This window comes from Delphinapterus leucas, chromosome 13 (genome assembly GCF_059928025.1).
Source record: "Delphinapterus leucas isolate spDelLeu-1000000601 "Yukka" chromosome 13, BTC_Dleu_Yukka2, whole genome shotgun sequence".
NCBI lineage: Eukaryota > Metazoa > Chordata > Mammalia > Artiodactyla > Monodontidae > Delphinapterus > Delphinapterus leucas.
In genome coordinates, this window is record NC_143141.1 from 83,791,546 (window position 1) to 83,813,382 (window position 21,837).

At 42.2% G+C, this 21,837-nt stretch overlaps 1 protein-coding gene across 1 annotated transcript in view; it reads right to left on the reverse strand.

The window, feature by feature from the left end:
• Window positions 1-21,837, reverse strand: part of LRATD1 (LRAT domain containing 1) — a 54,827-nt gene continuing 32,990 nt past the window's right edge. Inside the window, exon 3 of the transcript XR_016395518.1 lies at window positions 1-21,837. This exon is cut by the window's right edge and continues 28,968 nt beyond it. The gene's annotated coding sequence lies outside the window, so the exon portion shown is untranslated.

A 21,837-nucleotide genomic window follows, 5' to 3' on the forward strand; every position in this document is an offset into this window, starting at 1 on the left:
GTGAATTTACTTGTATGCTCTGTTTCCTCCCTGAAGTGTACTGAAGGATATTTTTTCCTTATTTCTAGAAGTTTCCAGTCATCACCAGAAGAAACTTATCGGAGATATTTAAACATATGCATCATCACTTGTCAAGAACCTCTAGTCTCTCATTAAACTGGTAGTAAACAGACAGGCAAAGTGGTAACATAAGAGTAATAATTGTCTTTATTACTTTAGTCAAATTAAGTTGTTTTCTACGAAGAAATAAATTATCTTTTCTTAGTAAAAATTTAATCTTTCAAATTAAAAACAAATTCAGAACTAAGCCAGTTTTATTTCCTTTGATAAAGTTTTAACCATGGTGGTTGAGGTTGTGGTGTCTGGATATTATTAATAGAGAATCTGGAATCTTAATATAAATCCCTAGGAATCCAGAAGGTTGTCAGCAGACTGGGTCAACCTTAAAGAAAGATGTCTTCTGGGCAGTCTGTTTCCTGACAGTGGAGTCTTCTTAAGGATGTGTCCTCAAGTTGGCTAGTGTTTACCGGACTTCCTTGGTGGCGCAGTGGTTAAGAATCCACCTGCAGGGGCTTCCCTGGTGGCGCAGTGGTTGAGAGTCCGCCTGCCGGTGCAGGGGACACGGGTTCATGCCCTGGTCCGGGAAGATCCCACATGCCGCGGAGCGGTTGGGCCCGTGAGCCATGGCCGCTGAGCCTGCGCGTCCGGAGCCTATGCTCCGCAGCGGGAGAGGCCACAGCAGTGAGAGGCCCGCGTACTGCAAAAAAAAAAAAAAAAAAAAAAAAAAGAATCCGCCTGCCAACACAGGGGACACGAGTTCGATCCCTGGTCCGGAAAGATCCCACATGCCATGGAGCAATTAAGCCCGTGCGCCACAACTACTGAGTCTGAGCTCTAGAGCCCTTGAGCCACAACTACTGAAGCCCGCGTGCCTAGAGCCCGTGCCCTGCAACAAGAGAAGCCACCGCAATGAGAAGCCCGCGTGCAGCAATGAAGAATAGCCCCCGCTCGCCACAACTAGAGAAAGCCCGCGCGCAGCAATGAAGACCAATGCAGCCCCCTAAAAAGGTGCCTATTGTTTACCAAACTTACCTCTTCTTCTTAATATTTAACTTTCCTTCCTAGAAGTAAAAGCTGATAGGAAAGCTTATTCTTTGTGTTTTTCTCTTGGGTACATAATTTTATTCTTGCCTCTTTGGAGTCTTGATACCTCAACCCTTACGTCTGTCTTTTTACACATCAGTTCAGGATATGAGATCCGAAGAAACTAAGCATGTATTATCCCTATATTCATAATAAGATAGAACTGCTACATGCCAAAGTTCATTCCATTATTTCAGTTTCTGTTCTATGACTGAAGTGTCAATTTAACTATTGTTGGGTGATTTTCCACATCTTAATTTCATAAAAATATTGTTCAGTTATTAAGTAATTTAAGTTGACTAAGGGAGAAACTTTCTATCTTTTAAACTTATTTTTCTTTACTTCTATTCAATTCCACCTACTTTTTTCTAGGTGTAGCCAGGATATGTCCAGTAACATGAGACCTCAAATTCCAGATCCTGATTCTGAAATCTCAATTTCCAAATCTCATATAGAATTTAGTTTAAAACTTTCTGTATTTATCTTGTTAAAGGAAAACTGGGTGAAGCAATTTTTAAAATTTGATTATTCAGTATTTCCTTTTTTATATTATATATTGCTGTGAGACTCCTAGGTATTTTGGGCAAAATCAAGGTACTTAAGACAGCTTGTGATAGAGCGTTCTTATTGTGACTGAGATTCAAAAGCTTAAAAAAAATTAACAGCTTAGGGAAGTGACTCATCCTCCTGGGTGAATAGAAGTGAAGTTTTTTTTCTAAATGTAAATGTTTTTCTTTTTTTTTAAATGAGGCATATTTTTAAATCTTATGCTGCACAAGCTGAAAGCTCTGGAACTCTACTTCCGTTTCTGTCATGTAAATTCTGTGAATGGGCTTAAAGGTCCTGATTCTGTAGGTAGGACCAGCAGGGGCACTTGCAGTCACATCAAAATCCCTGAGGAAACTGTTTTTTGGCAAAGAAAGGGATGGGGAGAGGAGGGCTGGGGTGAGAAGAGATGGGTGATGGGTAGGAAGGGACCTTGAAAGATCGGATTTGACAAGAGCTCTGAAGTGCTCCAACAGTGGGAACAGTTTGTGTTCCTCAGGTTTTGGATTTTTAATTGAAATTTGTTCTTTTTTCCTCAGATGCTTTTAATTTGATGTTTGTGTTTTCTAAATATTTGGTTGCATTCCAAAGTCCCTGTTCGTCCACAAAAGTCCCTAATCTTCCACATGGGAAATATTAATTGGGACTCTTGTTAGTTGGCTCCTTCAATTCTACAGTATTGTTCCTCTAGCTGACTTTTTCAAAATCGGATTCTTGAGTGATGGGATGTTTTGGATAATGGTCAGAAGCAGACTTTAATTTTGTTCTTCTGTTTGAGAAAAAAACACCTTGATGTATCGTAAATGGATCTAGCAAGTGGCCAAGGCATAATTTAAATTTTTCCTTTTACTGTCATTTTTGCCACTGATTTGAACTATAGCTTATATTTCCTAAACATTGGTTTAGTCCCTTTTGCACTTAATTTGAAAACAGAATGTTAAAGTTATGAAGGATATCAGAGCTCAAACAATCTAATCTGTCTTCCAAAATAGGAATCTCATCTGAGAAATAATGTAGAATGTGATAGCTCTGTGTTTCATAGACTTATTGTCTGGTCTTTAATCTTGGAGATTTTTGACTATCTAAAGACAGCTATAAGCCCTCTCCCCTAAGACATTGATATTTGCATTCATATCACAATTTTAAGGGATTCATCAGACTTTTGGACCCCATTCTGGACCACCTAAGGTTTCTGTAGGTCCCAAGTGAAGGACCCCTCCTTGTACTCAAACTTCCACAAAGTGGTCATCAACTCTCCTCCCCTCAATTCTTTCTCCAGTAAGAAAGAACCTGTGACTTTCTCAAGTAGTTCATTCTATTCTTGATCTACTCCTTAGAATGGTCTTCCTTTTATCAAGTCAAAATGTACATTCCTTCAATTCTACCAGAGGTCCCTTTTCTACATATTGTATTCCTACGAGACAACTGATTCCTCTTCCCTATGACAACTCTTCACATATTTGATGACAGAATTAATAGCCAACCTTAGGTCTTGTTTTAAGTTTCCTGAATCTGTCCAGTCCTCATTTTACTTAGTTTTCAATTTTTCTCACTAACCTCACTACTGTAGCACAGGAAAGATTTGCAAACACAGGTTATGAGTTTGACTAGCTGGTGGGAGGTCAGCCACAGGGTTGATAGTTTCCATGCAAGAAAAAGGTTTGCAGAGCTCTTGTGACTTAAGATAAGCAAAAATGTTTCAAGGTTCCCTGCTAAGAAATCTAATAAGAATTGTGTGTTGGCACAGCTGTAATCTGTAAACTCATATTTCTGGGGGATGAAGACAAAATTCTGACAATAGCCATGTTAAAGGTGACGCACAGAATAAACAGCAATGTATTTCTAAGCATTCTTACAGATATACAGTACACATTCAATGGCAGGCCTGCCAGTTGGTCCATAAAAGACTGAAAAGGACATTGTTTGAAGGCAAAGGAAAGGAAGTATTTTATGTTCAAGAAAGATAAGTTTTAAAACTAAGAAGCATGATACAAGGTTCAGATTCCAGCTCTACTCCTTAGGAGCTCTGTGAAATAGAGCAAGTTGTTTGAGCTTTCACATCCTCAACTGTTGCATCAGGAATAATAAAGCAAAAGTGGGGGTAACACTACCACTTCCTAAGGTGGTATTTATATAGTCTACATTAAACAATGAACAGTCATTACTGTATGGTTACTGATATTTGGAGGGAGGGGTATAGAGATGGTTACATTCCCTTCCTCCTTTCCTCAGTTTAAAGCATTACCCTTTGCAAAGCGCTGTGCCACTTATTCCTTCATTTGATCTATACCTAATTCCTAAGAGATGGGTGGGGCAAGAATTATTATTCACATTTTCTTATGGTGAATCTGAGACACAGAGCAGTGTGTGTGCTCTGATTGTAAAGCAAGTATATAGCAAAAGCAAATTTAACTCCAGATCTATTAGGTAAATAAATGTAATTTCTCCATACTTCTGACTTCAGAGCTTTTATAAGAGGAGATTAAAATTAAAATTTCCCTAGAGACAACAAGATAAAATAATACCCAGAAGGCCAAAGCCAAGTCATCTGCAGAGTTTATAAAAGAAATGGTTGAGAACTTGTTCATGGGCTCCTGGCTTCATCAGTTACCTGCAGCTACATGAGATGACATTTGAAAAGAAGTTAGAATGGCTTCCAGTCCCGCCCATGGGGGAGTAAAGCCTGGGAATTGCTCTCCCACTGCAGACAACTAGGAACTGGTCAAAATATATGAAACAGTTGCTTTAAGACATTGGGCAACAGGCCATGCAAGACTATGTGATCTCTGAGAGAAGGGAGGCAAGTCGAGTGGGCCACGTGATCACCCCGATTTTCTGTGGAGGCAGTTTCCAGATCCCAGCCCCGGGAAGAGAAGCCTAAACAGGGTCCCGAATTTCCCTGAATTGGTAAGACAGAGACGGAAGAGCTCTGCAGACGCATCCCCTGAGGTCTCTGTCTGAGTACTGATGTACCCATTCATGGTGTAAAACACCATGAGGCTGAGCCATGAGAGCTCACAAAGGGCTGGGAATAATTTGCATTCCCACCAGGTTATGGGAAGAGACCTCATAAAACAGAGAAGTGGGTAAAGTCCTCAGAAGGACATAGCCCTAGTACTTAGTACAGCCTGAGTTACTTAGTTTTAGACTAGAAACTGCTCTAGACACACCCTAACAAACTTACAAACAAGTCTTGAAAGGATCGGTCTTATCCTAAGTCATGTAACTGATGCAAAATCCAGCGCCCAACGAACTAAAATTCACAATGTCCAACAGACAGTCATGAATTACTTGGCATGTCCCAAATCAAACAAGAGGGGATTTACAGTGATGAAAGAATGAAGATACATTTTCTTGAGAAAGAGAAGTTGCTATGCTGTGTCTCTACCCTCTCCATACCCAGGGGGAAGGGAAAGGAAGAAATCTCCTTCACAACCAGCCCTGTGTGTGTATGTGTGTGTGTGTATAGTGGTGTGGAGGTGCAACCAATGGACCACTTGGAGAGTTTTAAAGAATTTCCTGCTGTTGAGAAAGTTCAGGTGGCTTTGGGCAGTAGGATAACGAAGGCTGTCTTGTACTCCGGAGTGTCAGAGCAATCGATGCAGGCAGGTTACCTATGAATCAGATATGGTGACATGAGAGAGAAGGCCAGTGTGTGTGCTTTCGGTTCCTGTCCAATAAACCACCCCAGAGGACCAGAGTGTTTCCAGCAAGAGGTAAATGCCAGAATCCGGGGAGCTAAAAATGGACTTGCTCTGTCCAGGTCAAAGAATGATTTGGACAGAGTTCTGTACCATGGGATTGCCCATTATAAAGGAAGAGTGATCTTGACTCTCAGCCAGACCAGAAGGGAAGAAATCATCTGTCAAGTACTTTTCCTATCACCTGTTTCTTCTCTCTCTACCAGCTTTCACCCAGGCAAGTTGGAGAGTGTAGTTAGCTCGTAGAGAACAGGATGAATGGAGAAAGAGCTGACCCCATCACACTTCCTTCCTTAAAGGGAGACAACCATAGGACTTAGCCAGGGGGAGGAGGAAGGAAACTCCAACCTTTGCTTAATAACTTGAACTGGGTGCATTCTAACTTCTGTATGAAGCTGGGTTTGTGATTTAAAGTGAGAAAATCTGTCACCTATGAGTGAGCCAGAAAAGACATGGAATCTGCGCAGTTTCCTTCTAGTAATCAGAGAAAGATGAATGCTGTTAAATACATTTTTTTTTTTTTTTTTGCGGTACGCGGGCCTCTCACTGTTGTGGCCTCTCCCGTTGTGGAGCACAGGCTCCGGACGCGCAGGCTCAGCGGCCATGGCTCACGGGCCCAGCCGCTCCGCGGCACGTGGGATCTTCCCGGACCGGGGCACGAACCCGTGTCCCTTGCATCGGCAGGCGGACTCTCTACCACTGCGCCACCAGGGAAGCCCTGTTAAATACATTTTAAAGGAGAAGTGGGAGACAAGCGAAATAAACACAGAACTCTGTAGTCAATCAACCAGTTACATTTTCTAAAGCAAAACAGAGTCATGCCCATCAGTGCCTATTGAGGCTTTTTGGATACACCTACTTATGAGTCTGTCTGTTTCAAATGAATACTCCATCCTGCTGATTCTAACACTTACTATGTGCATTCTGCATCTGATAATAAGTAGGATTTTGTGATAAGAAACGGTTCTCAAGGGTGGTGCAGTCTTGTAAACAAACATACTGAATATATGTGCTATGTGCAACAATAAAATCTTACCTAGAGAAACTGATTTTCTTTTTTTTGTCCCACTAAGTTATACTCTTCATTAAGATAAATAATCAAAAACTGCCTTGATATAGGGGTAAGAAAAACCTGTGATTTTTATTTGTTTTTTAAGAAGCTTAATAAAAACCATCTCCCTTGCTGGTAAGGAGAGCTAGTCTGGGGGGGAAAAGAAAGATTTCTTAATAAGTCCAGGGTCCAATGAGAGAGAAGAAACTATTCCATCGCCTTCTCCCTCTAGGCTGAGTAAATCCTAGAGTTCTTGGGCAGTTTATGGGTAGGGATAGGGTAAGGAGAGTAGGGGAGGCTGTGAAAACCTCACGTGGAGGACAATGGACTTTTCTGGAGGAAGAGACTTGGGTGGCTCATGGGAAAAATACTAGAGATGTGATTATAATTCGCACAGTTCTCTGGGAGAGCAAGGTTGTGCCTGTTATATATAGAACTGCAGAGAAAGAAATGACTAGCATTGCCCATAGATTGGGGGGTGGGGAGCTTCCAAAGAACTGATCAAAATAAGCAGCAGCCTGCTGCACACTCTTTGAAGGCAAAGTCTGGCCTTCTAGCGCTGGGAGAGGTAGCCAGTGGCCAGGACATGAAGGTAAGGACTTTGAATTTCATACTGGGTGTGATGAGAAAACTTGGAGCGTTCTGAGCAGAAAAGAAATCCAATCGGATTTGTGATTTAAAAAGAGCATAAAATAACATGACTGCTAGGTTGATAATAGAGTGTTGGGGGCAAGGCTGTGAAAGGGAGACCAGTTAAGAGTCTATTGCAGGATTCCAGGCAGAAGATGGTAGTTCCCTGAACTAGGAGTATAGTTACATAGAGTTTTATAGAAGAGTGAGAAGTAGTCGAATTGGGATGTATTTTAAAGGTAGCTCCTCTGGGATTTGTTGATGAATTAGACGTGGAGAGTGAGAGCAAAAGAATAAAGATTCAGGCTGAGCAGTAGGTGAATGGGAATATTGTTTACCTTAACTGGGAAATATTAGGGGAGGAGCAGGTTTGGAGGGTACGTCGGAATGATTCAATTTGCTCAACACAATGGTTTTAGGATTACAATTAGATAAGCAGACGGAGACAGTAGTTTGATATGGGAGTCTGGAGTTCAGAAGAGAAATCTGATTGCAGATATAAAATTGGGAGTTGCCATCATATGGGAAAATAGCATTTAAAGCTATGATTCTGGATGAGGTGTGCAAAGGAACGTGGATAGGTTGGAACTAGAAGAGCAAGAGAAATAAACCCTAACACTTCAACATTTAGAGAGCAGGATAATAAGATTCAGCACCAAGTGGGACAACTAGGTAGAAATAGACGAGAAAAGAATTTGTCCTGAAACTCAGTGAAGGCATATCTTGAAAAGGAAGACAAAACCTAATATGTCAAATGTGGTTAAGAATCGACCATTGAGTTTAGCAGTAGGGAAATGATGGCAATGGCTGTCTCAGTGGCGTGATGGGTATGGAAATCTGATAGGAATTGTTTCAAGGGAAGATGGAGGAAAAAAGCTAAGGATAGTCAGAATAGACAACTACTGCAAAGGGGAGCAGAAAAATCAGGAGGTAGATGGAATGAGGTTTTATTTTTATGATAGGAGATCTTATAGGATGCTTGTATGTAGATGAAGGTAAACTAACCAAGACAGAAAAATACGATGACGTAAAAGAGAAACATGAGAACTGCGGAAGTAATATCCTTGAGTTGATGAAAAGGGATATGATCAAGTCCCTAAGAGAAGGCAGGGGAATGGACAGCATGTCCGCTGTCACAGGAATGAAGGGAGGGTGTATGGCCATAGACTGGGCCGCAATTTCAGTGCTGTGCACTGTCGTGATGGTTCAAGTTAAGCTGCCGTCTATCCAGACGGATCAACACTCATGCTGTACCAGTTGTTAAGATTCTGTGAGATCATCATTAGGTGCAAGTAGTGGGTAGGTTTGTAGGTTCGTGGTGGAGAACAGAGACACTTCTTGTGGTGGTTCTAGTTGGTTAGTGAAATAAGATGTAAATGCCAGCAGCTGGGAGAAAGAAAGGACTCGAGTTTTGAGATTTGAAGGAGGATAAGGTAGGAAACAGTGACCTTGGAGAATGAGAGAGCCAGTGAAATGTATTTGCGTTTGGGGCGGCATTTAAGGCCTACTTGAAGTTTGTGATCATGAGTTTAAATTGAGATTCAGCAGCGTGAATGTGGGTTTTTTTCCCTTTAGCTGTTTGAATGCGAGTATAAAGTAGACTGAGAGTTGGGTTTAACCAGTGTTGTCGTGTTGTCAAGTCTAGAGGGAGGCCTAAGAGGGTTGAGAGCTGTTGTGAGAGAACTATGTAATGATGGGTCAGCGATTAAAGCCAGAAGTGAGGGCACATAAGGAGATGGGTTATAGAAAGATAGTGAAAAGGTGAGAAGGTCAATTGCTTTGAGATTTTACTGGCCTCAGGGAAGTTTTGGAGTCAGGCTACTGAAGGAGGTATTGTGTGTGGTGGTGGGGAAACATGTAAACAGAGATTGGGAGACTTAAAATAGAAATTTTGGAAGAAGTATGTTATCAACAATGACAAAATCTAAGGGTGTAACCATGAGAGTGAGTGATAAATGAAGTAGAAACGGAGTTTCGGAGGTAAGAAATTGAGACCAGTGTGTTGGTTTGATCGCCTGCCCATAGTTTGAAATCACCGTGAGTGAAGATAGAAGTGGAGAGGTAGAATGACCTAGAGGTCTTCAAATGGATAAAAGGGAGTGAGGTAGAGGTCAAGGGTGAGCTCTCAGGGAAGTACAGTAGGTGAAACCATTTGCATCAAAATACCTGAGGGTTTTTAGGTGAGATGAAAGAACCAAATCAGGAAGTGTTAATGGGGAACCTGGGGAACACTTAACCCTAGCTCCAAATCCTGTAATAAGTAGAGCGTAGGAGAAAAGTTACCAGCAGCCAGTTAGGGCCACAAATATAATTCCTCGCCCCAGTGTCCAGTGAACTGCAGAGATGAGCAAGAAAATTGGCATCGCACTAACCTGGATTCAACTTCCACCTCTTCCAGTTACCAGCCTTGGACAAGTTCTTTAGTAATCTCTCTGAGTATCAGTTCTGTCACCTCCAAAACGGATGGATGAAAAAAGTCCAAGATTTCAAGCCCTCCCAGGTGTGGATACTGTCTTTGATGATTATAACCCCTGATACGTGCGTATGCTCTAAAAAACATTTCCACATCAATCACTACATTATAGTTTTGAAAAGACTTCAGAGGGTCTGACTGGTCCAAGCCAACAAGTAATGTTGGCTTTCTACCACATCATTTTAGGGTGGCATTCTACCACCCTTTCTACCACATCATCTTAGGGTGGCATTCTACCACCCTTTCTACCACATCATCTTAGGGTGGCATTCTACCATCCTTTCTACCACACCATCTTAGGGTGGCATTCTACCACCCTTTCTACCACATCATCTTAGGGTGGCATTCTACCACCCTTTCTACCACATCATCTTAGGGTGGCATTCTACCACCCTTTCTACCACATCATCTTCCTTGTGCCTCTGATTATTTGGCTACTTGTGTGTGTTTTACGAAAATAGACTTCGCCTTATGCATCCGCCTTCTCCCTACGCTCCTTTATGGAGAAAATCAATGAGTCCAAAAGACAAGTTTAGCTTTGGTCCATCAAGAAGAAAAAAAAATGCTCAATCAGTTGGATTTGGTGAGATAATGTGTGAAAAAGCTTTGGGAGCTGTTAAGTGTTTTTTATAAAAATGTAAAAGTAAAAATGTAAGGTGGAGTTTTTTTTATAGACAGGATGGTACAGTAGAGGTTAGAAAAACCAGAACCACCAACCTGGGTCACTTGTAGCCAGTCTTTCTCTGGATATCCTTTCTTGGCTTAGGTTTCCTCATCCATAAAATGGAATCTATGATACATTCTCTCCTGTGTCCCATTCCAAAGGGGTCTTATTTCCTTTTGTAAATAACTTAAATATCTTCAATTCACTTTTAGCATATATTTCACCTTTGAAAGTCCTTTGCACTTGTCGTGGGGTTTTTTGTTTGTTTGTTTTCGTTTTTGGCTCCCTTCGTGACTAAGCACAGACCAGCCAGGATGCTCCTGGAGGGCAGTTTCTGTTTTTGCTGCATTTCCTCATTTAGAGGATAAATTTAACTTTCCCTTCCCAATACTGCGCTGTACACAGTTGGACTTGGCATCTTTGCTGAAAACTGTGAGTCATTTTTTATAAACAGGGATTGTCGAAAGTGCCTGATTTCACATTATAACAGCAACAAATACAGAAAAAGCCCCAAACTGAATGAACTAAAAATTTTCAGATGATCTACAAAGAGAAGAGGTGGGGAATCACAGTCTTTGGAGAAGTCTCTTGATTGTTCAGGTCTCGGTTGTTTCATATTTAAAATTTGGAGGATAAGAGGAGTATAAAAGGTATACCACCAATCTCATAAAAATCATGTCATGGTTATTGGGCAATATTATTTGCAGATGTTACATTACTCTTCTCCTGTCTCTAAAGTTTTTTTTTTTTTTTTTTTTGCGGTACGCGGGCCTCTCACTGTTGTGGCCTCTCCCATTGCGGAGCACGGGCTCCGGACGCGCAGGCTCAGCGGCCGTGGCTCAAGGGCCCAGCCGCTCTGCGGCATGTGGGATATTACCGGACTGGGGCACGAACCCGTGTCCCCTGCATCGGCAGGCAGACTCTCAACCACTGCGCCACCAGGAAAGCCCGTGTCTCTAAAGTTTTATATGTGTAATAGGCTATTAGTAAGTCTATTTTATTTTATAGGTTATTTACATTATTGTACTTCAAAAATAAATCATTTTTTTTAGAAAAGAAAATGTTATATATTCAGTGTTAAAATTGGTATGTTTTAAAGTATCGGTAGAATAATGTCGAATAGTGCAGAAAATTTAATGAAGCAACCGACCAGACCCGGTTCAGACGGTGCTGGGTGATTGCGTATCTACTGGGAATGTATTATTTTGGGATGGGGAAGATTTTGTTTAGGAGCTTTCCATCTCTAGAATGCATCAAAGTGAACATTGTAAGATAATTTTGTGGAACAAATGGAAACAATTATGTACTCTGTGAACTATAAACTCATAGAGTGTCACATCTGTGAAAATGTAGATAACCTAGGGAATGTGCTACGCCAACTGAATATAATTTTACATAGTCAGAGCTCAGAGGAGAATTCAAGTGATCAAATTCAACTGATTCTGTGGAGGTTTCATACCAAAGGATGAGAATGCTGTGACCAGCTTTGGTAACAGCAGGAAACTAGCATGGTATTTTAAAAGCAACAAGAGGTAGGGGTTGAGGTAGCTTTACCTGTTGAAAGTGACTCATTATTAAATAACAATTATGTTATTATAGCAGAATTATATGGCAGAAACCATGAGTTGCTTATCCAATATCTATTGCCCCTTCTTTCTTCCCAATAGAACCCTCATATTACACAGAGCAACAATGTATTCAACTAAAGGTCTCCCATCTGAAGTCAACCCCTTTAAAGGCTTTTCCAAAAGTTTCACCCTTCTGTTGCCTCACATATGTGCCTTTACGTGCCACTTACATACAGATATATTTCTCTAGCTACAGAGAAAGCCAGGAAATGGTCTTTTGAGCTCAGATATTATGAACTAGAAGAGGACGTAGACGTCATATACCCTAATGTTTCATTTAGAAGTTGAGAAATCGAGACCCAGAAGAAAGGACTTCATTTCCTGGCTTTCTTTGTATCTAGAGAAAGGTGATGTTATATGCCTGGTGGTAGTGGAGTGGCCCTTTTGGCCCTACCCTCTTTTCATTCTTCTGGCATGAAATCCAGATGTGGTAGCTGAAGCTTCAACGCTACTTTCTTACCATGGGAAATTCTTGAGGATGGAAAGCCATGTGCTGAAGATGGCAGCCTAGAAAGATTCAGAGTTTCTGAGAATGGCACACAGCCTTGAATTGCCTGCATCTCGACTTATTTTAGAGATTTCCATCTTGTTTAATCAATGTTTCATAAGATTTTCTTGTTAAATGCAGCTGAACCAATCTGAACTGATACATAACCGTGAATAAAAAAACTAGAAGAAATATAAATTTAAACCAAAAAAAAAATATATGAGAGATCTCAGAAGAATCCTCTTCTCCAGTTCTTAGAGGAAAAAGAAAAATGAAAAAGGTTTATTCTTTCTGAGTGAGAGCAGAGGAACTCTCCATGGTTCTGCCTAGGGAATTTGGGATGGTGGGAACCTCAAATTGTGTTTATTTGGCATTTACTGTTTTCAGTGTGTACTTTTTCTTTGGAAACTTCTTGAAGAGGAAAGATGGTAAAAGGCAGAATAAGAGAGTTTATGTTCTCACCTAACAACATCTTGATAACATATTTTTAATGATAGCTACGTTGTTGGTACCCATTTTGTAGTAATTCATATACAATGGCCTTGCAAAGTGAGGGCTGCGATCTATAATCTTCATTTCAAAAATGCTAAGAATCCCAGACATTTTAAGTACATTACTCCTGGTCATAATGGTAATAAGTAACAGGTCTAGAATTTAAACCCGGGTATGACTCTGAAATCTGAGAACTACTTATGACAGTACATCATTGAAAAATAAACCAACCTGCCCTTTATTGCATAACTACTGTGTGTCCAGTACTGTATCAGGCGCTTTACAATGATTTTTTTTCAATCTTTAGAATAATGTTGTACATAATAAAACTGAAGCCCACAGAGATTTAGTAGTATTATCAAAGCCACATGGCCATTATATAGAAGAGGTAGGATTCAAACCCAGCTCTTGCTAGCCCCAAAATATATACTATTTCCATTACAAAATAAGGGTCTTCTCACAGGAATCTAGGCAGTGCACAGCTTGAGCTCTAGGGACTGGGGTCTTGGAATTGAGGTCAACTTCCAGATGTGGCATAGCATTTGGGTGAGATACGGAGAACATACCCACTGACATAGAGGCCAGTGTGCAGAGCTGGAGCTGTCTGCATCCTGTCTGTTTGGTAAAATTGTGCCATTGAAGAGGGTGAGTGATTTCAGTTATGGGAGAAGAGGGGAGGGGCTTGGCGTCTCTGTTTGTGACCAATGTTTCAAGGACACTGTATCGAGGTGGAAATTCTAGAAAAGAGAGACCCTGAGGCCCAGAGCAAGGCTGCACTCCTCTGCTCTCAGCAAGCTGCTTTTAGACAAAGGACCTTCTTTGAGTCACTCTCCCATTCTGTGGTGCATTTTGCAGGCTTTTCAAGAAGTTCAAACTAAATTGGAAAGCCTGCTCTAATAATATGAATGAATAGACACTTAATGACAGATAAAAATCTGCATTATACTGCAGAGTGGGAGCATTATACTCCCAGAATGGGAGTTAGGAAACCTCCTTCTTCTCCCTGTTTCCCATCAGCTTCTGCATGACCTTGGACAACTCACTTTTCTCTGGATCTCAGTTTCTCTGTTTGTAAAATAAGCCATTATTAGGTAGTGGGACTGACTTCTCTCAGTTTTCTGAGGACTGATCCAGTTTTAAAACTGAAAACCCTACTTCCTGGAAGCCATCCCTCACCCCCAGTCTTGGGCAAACCAGAATGGTCAGTCTCCCCAGCATTAGAATACGTGACGTCAGTGTCCCCTTCCCATCCCAATCTCTGACTCCAAGTCTTTCCCTCTGTAGTCTTGGGTTCCCATCTGTAAAATTCTTGATTTGGTTTCACTGAGGGGACTAAGGTGTGGAGTCACTTACCATCCTGGTTTCCAGTCTTAAATCCCATGTCCTGGGAAATCCCTTGGTCCCAGGCAAACTGGGACAACTGGTCACCCTGCGGACAAGGCCCATTCCTGCCCCAACCTCCTAGACCTCTCTGCTGCAGGCACAGCCACATGCACTACAGTGGGCTGGGCCTGACCTCACCAGCCTGATTAACCCCAGGTTCTCAAAACACTGTGAACAGGAAGGGCTGAGCTGGCAGTGTTCACAGGCTCATGGTAAGATTTTCAAAGATTTCTCTTCCCAGGCAAATCTATACAAAACTATTTAATAAGACCACAATTAAATCAATGCCCTGATTTCACCCATGTGTTTGTACAGGAAATTAGATCACGTGGTTTTCTAATGAGGGGCTTTAATCAGGCTCAAAAGTAAGAGCTGGTGCTGGACTCGTGTGAATCAAATTATTTCTGGAGATAATCCTGTGGTCCTCAACCAAATGGCAGACAGTATGAAGGAGGAAGGAGACTCAACCTAGCACTTCCAGGATAGAGGTCAATATAGGCAAGCTGACTTGGTTAGTCTTAGGGTTCCTTGGGGGTGCAGTAGACATAGCCTGGGATTTGGGGCAGAAAACTTGGGATCACATGCTGGCCCCACCAGTTACTTGGCCTGGATGCTTCAGTTGCTGTGTTTGGGCCTCAGTTCAAGGAACCTCACTACCTATCTGTCTAAAGCGATGAGAGTACAGTGGTGGCTTGTATTATTGTTCAAAATATTCCCTGCTGCTCCCTGGGGTGCCTCTCCCTAAGGGGACACTCCTTGTATGGGGATTATCCTTCCCACCCATTGACATCAGGCTTAGCTGTGTGATATCAAAGGGGATGTGAGCAGACGCTTTGGGAGGTAGCTTGTGCTTTGCCATCAACTCTTTCCTCTCTGCAGCAAGACCAGTGTATTAGTTTGCTAGGTTGCATTAACAAAGTACAGCGAACTGTGTGGTTTAAACAATAGGAATGCCTTTGTCTCGCAGTCTGGAGGCTGGAAGTCTGAGATCAAGGTGTCGGCATGGTTTCTTTGTAGGTTTGTGAGAGTCTGTTCCATGCCTCTCCCTGGCTTTTGGTAGCTTGCTGGCAGTCTTCGGCATTCCTTGGCTTGCAGATGTATCACCTTGATCTCTACTTTTATGTTCACATGGTGTTATCCCTGTGTGAGGCTCTGTCTCAGTGTACAAATTTCCCCCTTTTGTAAGGACACCAGTCATATTGGATTAGGGCCCATTCTAGTGGCCTCATCTTAACTTGATCAATTTCAAAGATTCTGTTTCCAAATAAGTTCACATTTATAAGTACTGATGGTTTAGGACTTCAGTATCTTTTGGGAGACACAGCAATGGCACAGATAGGGCTACTCTGTGAGCCTGAATCCTGGAGAGGAAATATTGTGGAGCAGAGTGACAGCCAACCCATGCTTGGACATGTATATGAGCAAGAAATAAATGTTTGTTGTTACAAGCCTCTTTGATTCTTTTTCATTCTTATTGCTGCAGCGAAACAAAAACAGCTCCATGGCATTGTTGTGAAAATGAAATTAGATAAGGTCCATGAAAGAGCTTTGAAATTTGCATATTCCTATATGGAAGTGAGGAGTAGGGCTGATGATTCTTTTTCCAGTTCCCAGCCCACATCATAATGGAATTTCATCTTGTGATATTGAGATCCCCAGTATTCAACTGGAAAGGCATTAAATTCTGAGTCAGAAGGTCGTTCTGACCTTGGCTCTGGCGATGCTTGACATTGGGCTGGCCCTTCTTGATACTGAGGTTTAGTGTCCCCATCCATAATATGAGAGATTTGTATTGTAGTTTTCGTGACTTCAAGGGCCCCTTCCAACTCTGATATCCTGTGCTTCGCTCACATCCGTCACAATTTGTCGGATGGCTCAGATCGGTCTGGTTTGGCCCAGAATCATTTAGCTGCCAAATGTGTGGCTTTTGGAGGCACGTTGTTTGTTTTTTTTTTTTTTGAAGGGCAGCTGGGTCTGAATAGCTAATGGATTTAATCAAAGAGGCAGTAAATACTGCCTCATGAAGATACGACTGTGTCAAAGAAAAAGAATTATTTCAGAAATCTCCACCCCAGGAAATGAATGGAATTGTCTGCCTGAGTGAGAAGGAGCTACAGAATGCCTGCCCCAGTGACTGGGGTTTCTTTGAGGAACACCAGGCTCTGGGAGAAGTGGCCAAGTGTGGTCTGCCTCAGGGAAAATGAACAGCCTTAGACCGCTCAGCCCACGGGGGAGTATTTCCAGCTCTGATTTTAACAACCTTTATGACCTTGGGCAACTCAGCTTCTGGGAGCAACAGTTTGCTCAACTGAAAAATGGGACTAAAAACAGGTGCTCACAAGGATCACAGGAATTGAGGTCAAGTACATGGAATACGGTTTTGGAAATTTGACAGGTTTTGCAAATGCTCTTTTTGAAGGAGTGCATGGTAAAATGAAGAGTGAGCTTTGGAGTATGCTGTGGGTTTTAATCCTAGCTCTCCCAGTTACCATGGGCAAAGCACCTGACCCATCAGACCTCAGGTTTCCTCATCTGTAAAACAGAGATAATTATTCCTACCCCATTGTGCTGTTGGGGGGATTAAATGAAATTTTGTAAATCTCCTAGCAGAGCACTCTATGTATATCAAATGATTGTCATTTTTATATTTTATTGACTTTCGATAGCCTTGAAAGTAATATCAAATGTTAAAATTAGTAAATTTTGGACATCTCCCAGTCCATCATTTTGCAGATGAGATAACTTGGATACAAAGGGAAACTGAACGTCTTTCTCAAGGTCACACAACTAGTAAGTTATACAAGTGGTACTAGAGCCCACACTTCCTAACACCATTTTTGGTGCTCTTTCTACTTTACTACACTTCCAGTGAATATATTTCATTCCAAATATGTGGCGTCAAAAGGTTCTATCACATATAAAACCCAAACTCAGAACCCCTAGGCCCTATCTCCTCATACCCTTTCACCGTGTCACTCCAATGTAGGTGAATTGAAAGGAATTGGCCAAGATGAGTAAGTTAGAACTTCCCAGGAGGTTGTGCTGATTGGTTCTCGTTTTAATCTTGATGAATAATATGTACTTGTCATAGGATAAATATTTCACAATTTGCTTATTTTCTTTCATGTTCGGATATTACCTTTGCGCTGTTGAAACATTGCTAAGATACTTGGTAGCAGGCAGGGATAGGTTAGGGCCAGGGTGAGGGAGGACATTACACCCTGCTGAGGGAATTCTTGTGAGGAGCCTTCACAAATTATTTTATGTTCTCCTTTCCCATCACCACGGGTTCCCCAATTCAACTCACCACATTCTGAACGTCTCTCATGAAATCTTATGCCCTTTTCTGGGACACTCAGAAATTGCTGAGGTAGGCGCTGATTCGAGTGGTGATGAGGGGGTGGATAATTAGGAAATAATACTCACTTGCTCTTTTTCTCTCCTGTGGCACCCTGCTGGCTCATGATAAAAGATCCCTCACTTTTGGAAGGCTTGAGGAGAAAATGCCTATGATTTTCTCCACTTTAGTCTCTCCTCCCCAGAGGAGAAGAGATCTACATGATTGATACCACCTAGGAGTTGGTCCTGAAGATACACAGCCCCCCCTCTGCTCTCTCCTGATTGCAGGACATGTGTGTCTGCAACTCCTCTTCCATGTGATGATAAGTCACCGGGCCAGGCTCTGCCCCTGGCCTGGGAAGCCCTAGGTCCTCCTGGAACTGTGACCGAGCAAGTAAATTCCACTGCAACTGTAGTGTTAGGGAAGGAGTTGGCAGAGAGAACAGAATAGAAAGCACATTTTGGCCTCCAGTCCCAGCCAACTCCGACATCGCTGGTCCAATTTCACCTGCAAACAAGCTGACATTTTGATCCTGACTCCTATATATGTTTCTCAGTAGGTTCTGAAGCCCTTTCAGCTTTTCATTTATTTGGCTAATAAATATTTGTTCACAGGGATGGAGAGAAAATTGAGACCTGGTCCCTGCCCTCAAGAAAGCCATGGTCTTGATTATGTAGAGAATTAGGATATAGGGTGGTGGTCCCAGGATTTGTACAGTATGCCATAGGAGCATAGTAAATGGGGTATCTAGAGTGATTTTAAAAGCTGGAGAAGGCTTCCAGTAGGAAGACATGTGACCTGAGCACTGAAGATAAAGGAGGCATTAATTAAAGGAAAACATATGGATTGAATGGGAAGAAGATATTCTAGGACATAGTAGCCTGCTTGAAAGTGTCATGTGGGAGCACTGGGCACTTGGGGTATTGTGAGTAGTTCAGGACTGCTAGGACTTAGAGCACAAGCATAGATTATCCTCACTGGGTTCCAAATTCAGTTTAAGTGCTTGTTATTTATACAAAGAGTGATGGCTTATTCTCTCCTCCTCCCAGGATCCTCTTTGCTTTATCTCATTATGATTGAGTCGATCACTTTACATGGTGTCTATCTGTATGCTGTACATGTCACTGGAGTCTGTTTTTTGTTTTGAGCCTCACATCTTTCTGCTGTAGACGGAATTACTGAGTTCTTCACCCATTCCTGTATAATTTGGCCATTCCCCTAACAAAAGACAGCGTATTTCCCCTGGCTAAAGCCAAGGCACGCGCTTTGCTTTCCCCAACGGCCTTTTAGTAGATGTGATAGAAGCCAGGACTTGCAATATGCTTGTGCAGGGGGCCTTGCCCTCTTGCCTCTCCATCATCGCCTTAAGATCCCTCTCCCCACTTCGCACCAGGCAGCTACATCGCTTCTGCCTGCATCCAAGAATGAGACAGTTGGAGCAGATCTGAAGATCTGTACCAACTAGACCCAAAACTTAAAGCTCAGCTGCCTGGGCAATTCTAGCCAAGGTCAGCCCCACCTGACCTGAGGATGAGAAGCAAACCCAGCTGGGATCAGCAGGGCCACTCACCTATAACTATGAGAGAAAAATAAGCTTGTTGTATGCCTCCAAGATGTGGGGATTGTTTCTTACACAGAAATGGCTGAAATGTCCTCCATATTTCTTTGGCCTATGTTTGCCTAAGGAATTGCTTTGCAAAACTTTCTAATGCTCTACACCTAGCTGACCAGGCATTCCATCAATCCTTCCTTTTCTAGCTATGTTCTTCTCTGTGAATCATTCTATACAACCACAAAGCTCATTCTCCAAGGAGACCCTGGTCTAGAGACAGAGGGAGAACAGACACATCAATGAAGCTCCCCCTCCAGCTGAGGAGATAGGAAATAACAGTGGATACAGAGAAATGTCCAGGAGTGCTGTGAAAAGTAAAATGTGGAATGGCTGTGGCTAGACTGTCCATAGGATGCATAAGTCAACAAACCCCGGGTGGATCTGGGGTGGGGAATGGGCCCTAGACCCTTACAAAAGAATGATTACAAAAGCTTGAGGCCAATCTCATCTTCTTGTGCCGTTTCTGTTATCCTTCTGATCTTAAGCACAGGATTTTCCAACTCTGCCCTTAATGTGTCACTTGTTTTCTGAGGCTTAATGCTTTATCTGTCAAATGATGCAAATCCTTACATATCACAATGGTTTTGAAATGGTTGCGTGAAATAATAGATACACATATACTCTGGAAAACCCCAGAAAAGTATACCATTGTAAGAAGTGATCATTGTTCTTATTAAAAGTATTAAAAAGCACTTGGAAAAAATATATAGAATTTTTACAAAGTTAGAATACTATTATTTTGTTATAATTTACCAAATTCAGTTTTAGATAATAGCTTTCCAGATTTGCACAGTACTGAACTGGTAGCGTGACATGGTTTGCATCTGTTATTCAAATTGATCTAATTGACACCTCTGAGAGGTCCTCATGACCTGGGCAGAATGGCAGCAGCAAACCTCTCCTACTAACTCCCTTAGGGGTGGGGAGGGTCCTCTCAGGAAAAGGGGTAAGACATGGAAACTCAGTCCTCTGCCATTCTCTGTATTGAGCAGAAACCTGGGTGTTGGTTCTCAGTGCCTCGGGAGGCCTCTCACACATGGAGGCTAGCAAAGATCATCACTGTGCCAGCCACCCGATGCTTCTGCCCACTGCTTCCTGGTGCCAGAGTCTCCAAGGAAAACACAACACAGTCAAGCGTTGGATGGACCAATCTTTACTCACACAGAGAAGAGACAGAGCAGGATCAGCTTTGGTACTGGATGTCGGTCTTCCATGGCCAGCGGGTCCCTCCAGGCAGCCACCACAGGGAGATTGACTTGAATGCACGCTTCTTGTGCCACAGTAGAAGCACTCGCCCCACCCCTGGAGTATGAGGTACTGAAAGCTAAGGGCATGGTGAGAACCACTGAGGCACACTCTTTTTTTTTTTTTTTTTTTTTTGCGGTATGCGGGCCTCTCACTGCTGTGGCCTCTCCCGTTGCGGAGCACAGGCTCCGGATGCGCAGGCTCAGTGGCGATGGCTCACGGGCCCAGCCGCTCCACGGCATGTGGGATCCTCCCGGACCGGGGCACGAACCCGCGTCCCCTGCATCGGCAGGCGGACTCCCAACCACTGTGCCACCAGGGAAGCCCTCTTTTGTTTTTAAATTGAAGTATAGTTGATACATAATATTATAGAGATTACAGGTGTACAATAAAGGGATTCATAATTTTTAAAGGTTATACTTCATTTATAGTTATTATAAAATATTGGCTATGTTCTCCATGTTGTACAATATATCCTCGTGGCTTATTTTATACCTGATGGTTTGTATTTCTTAATCCGCTACCCGTATATTGCCCATCCCCCTACAACTCTCCCCACTGGTAACCACTAGTTTGTTCTCTATATCTGTGAGCCTGCTTCTTGTTTGTTATATTCACTAGTTTGTTGTATTTTTTAGATTCTACAAATAGGTGGTATCATAGCCACACTCCTAAGTAGAACAAAGGAACACTCATTGAGCCTGCAACAGGGAAAGATATTCCCACACAAGGTGATAAGTGTGACACAGACTGCGTGGGCTCTTTATCTTGCGGGAGGTAAGGAAGTTTTCCAACCCAAGGTCTGTTCTGTGTCTAAGTGAGGGTCAAAAGGCTACGCATATGAAACGGCCTTTCCCAACACTCAGATGCCACAAACGTCACCACCCAGCTCCAGCCTGCCGCAGCACGTGGGGCTTACCGCGTGGATGTGAGGGATGGAGGAGGATGGGATTATAGGGTGGGCAAGTCAGTCTTAGCTTGAGCCTTCGTCTCCCTTCCAGCGTATGGAGAACAAATATGCTTGCTAATGGTCTGTGTCTTAAATTTTTTTTTCCCTCAAGATGTTAAAGGTCCAACCTCAAGGTTTAGGGGTGATAACAGTAATGGCAATTGGTGTACTTTAGCAAGTCCTAACTAAATTGTTCTTAAACTTGGCTAAGAAGAAACTGTGCAGGTTATTATCTGTTATTCCAATAGTATATGCAACACTAGGGGTTAATAATAGTTGAGAAGTACATCAATAAGAAAAGCAACGAAATATTAATAGAAGACTATTTAAAAGCACTATCTAAATAATTCCTGTTTAAAGGGGAATAAATACTGTATTATGCTTATCAGAAACTTCATAAAATAAAGAAAACACATAAGAAAAGGTAAAGAATGGGACCAAAGCTGTACACATAGTGAAATGAATAATATTGACAATTTCATTATTTAATTGA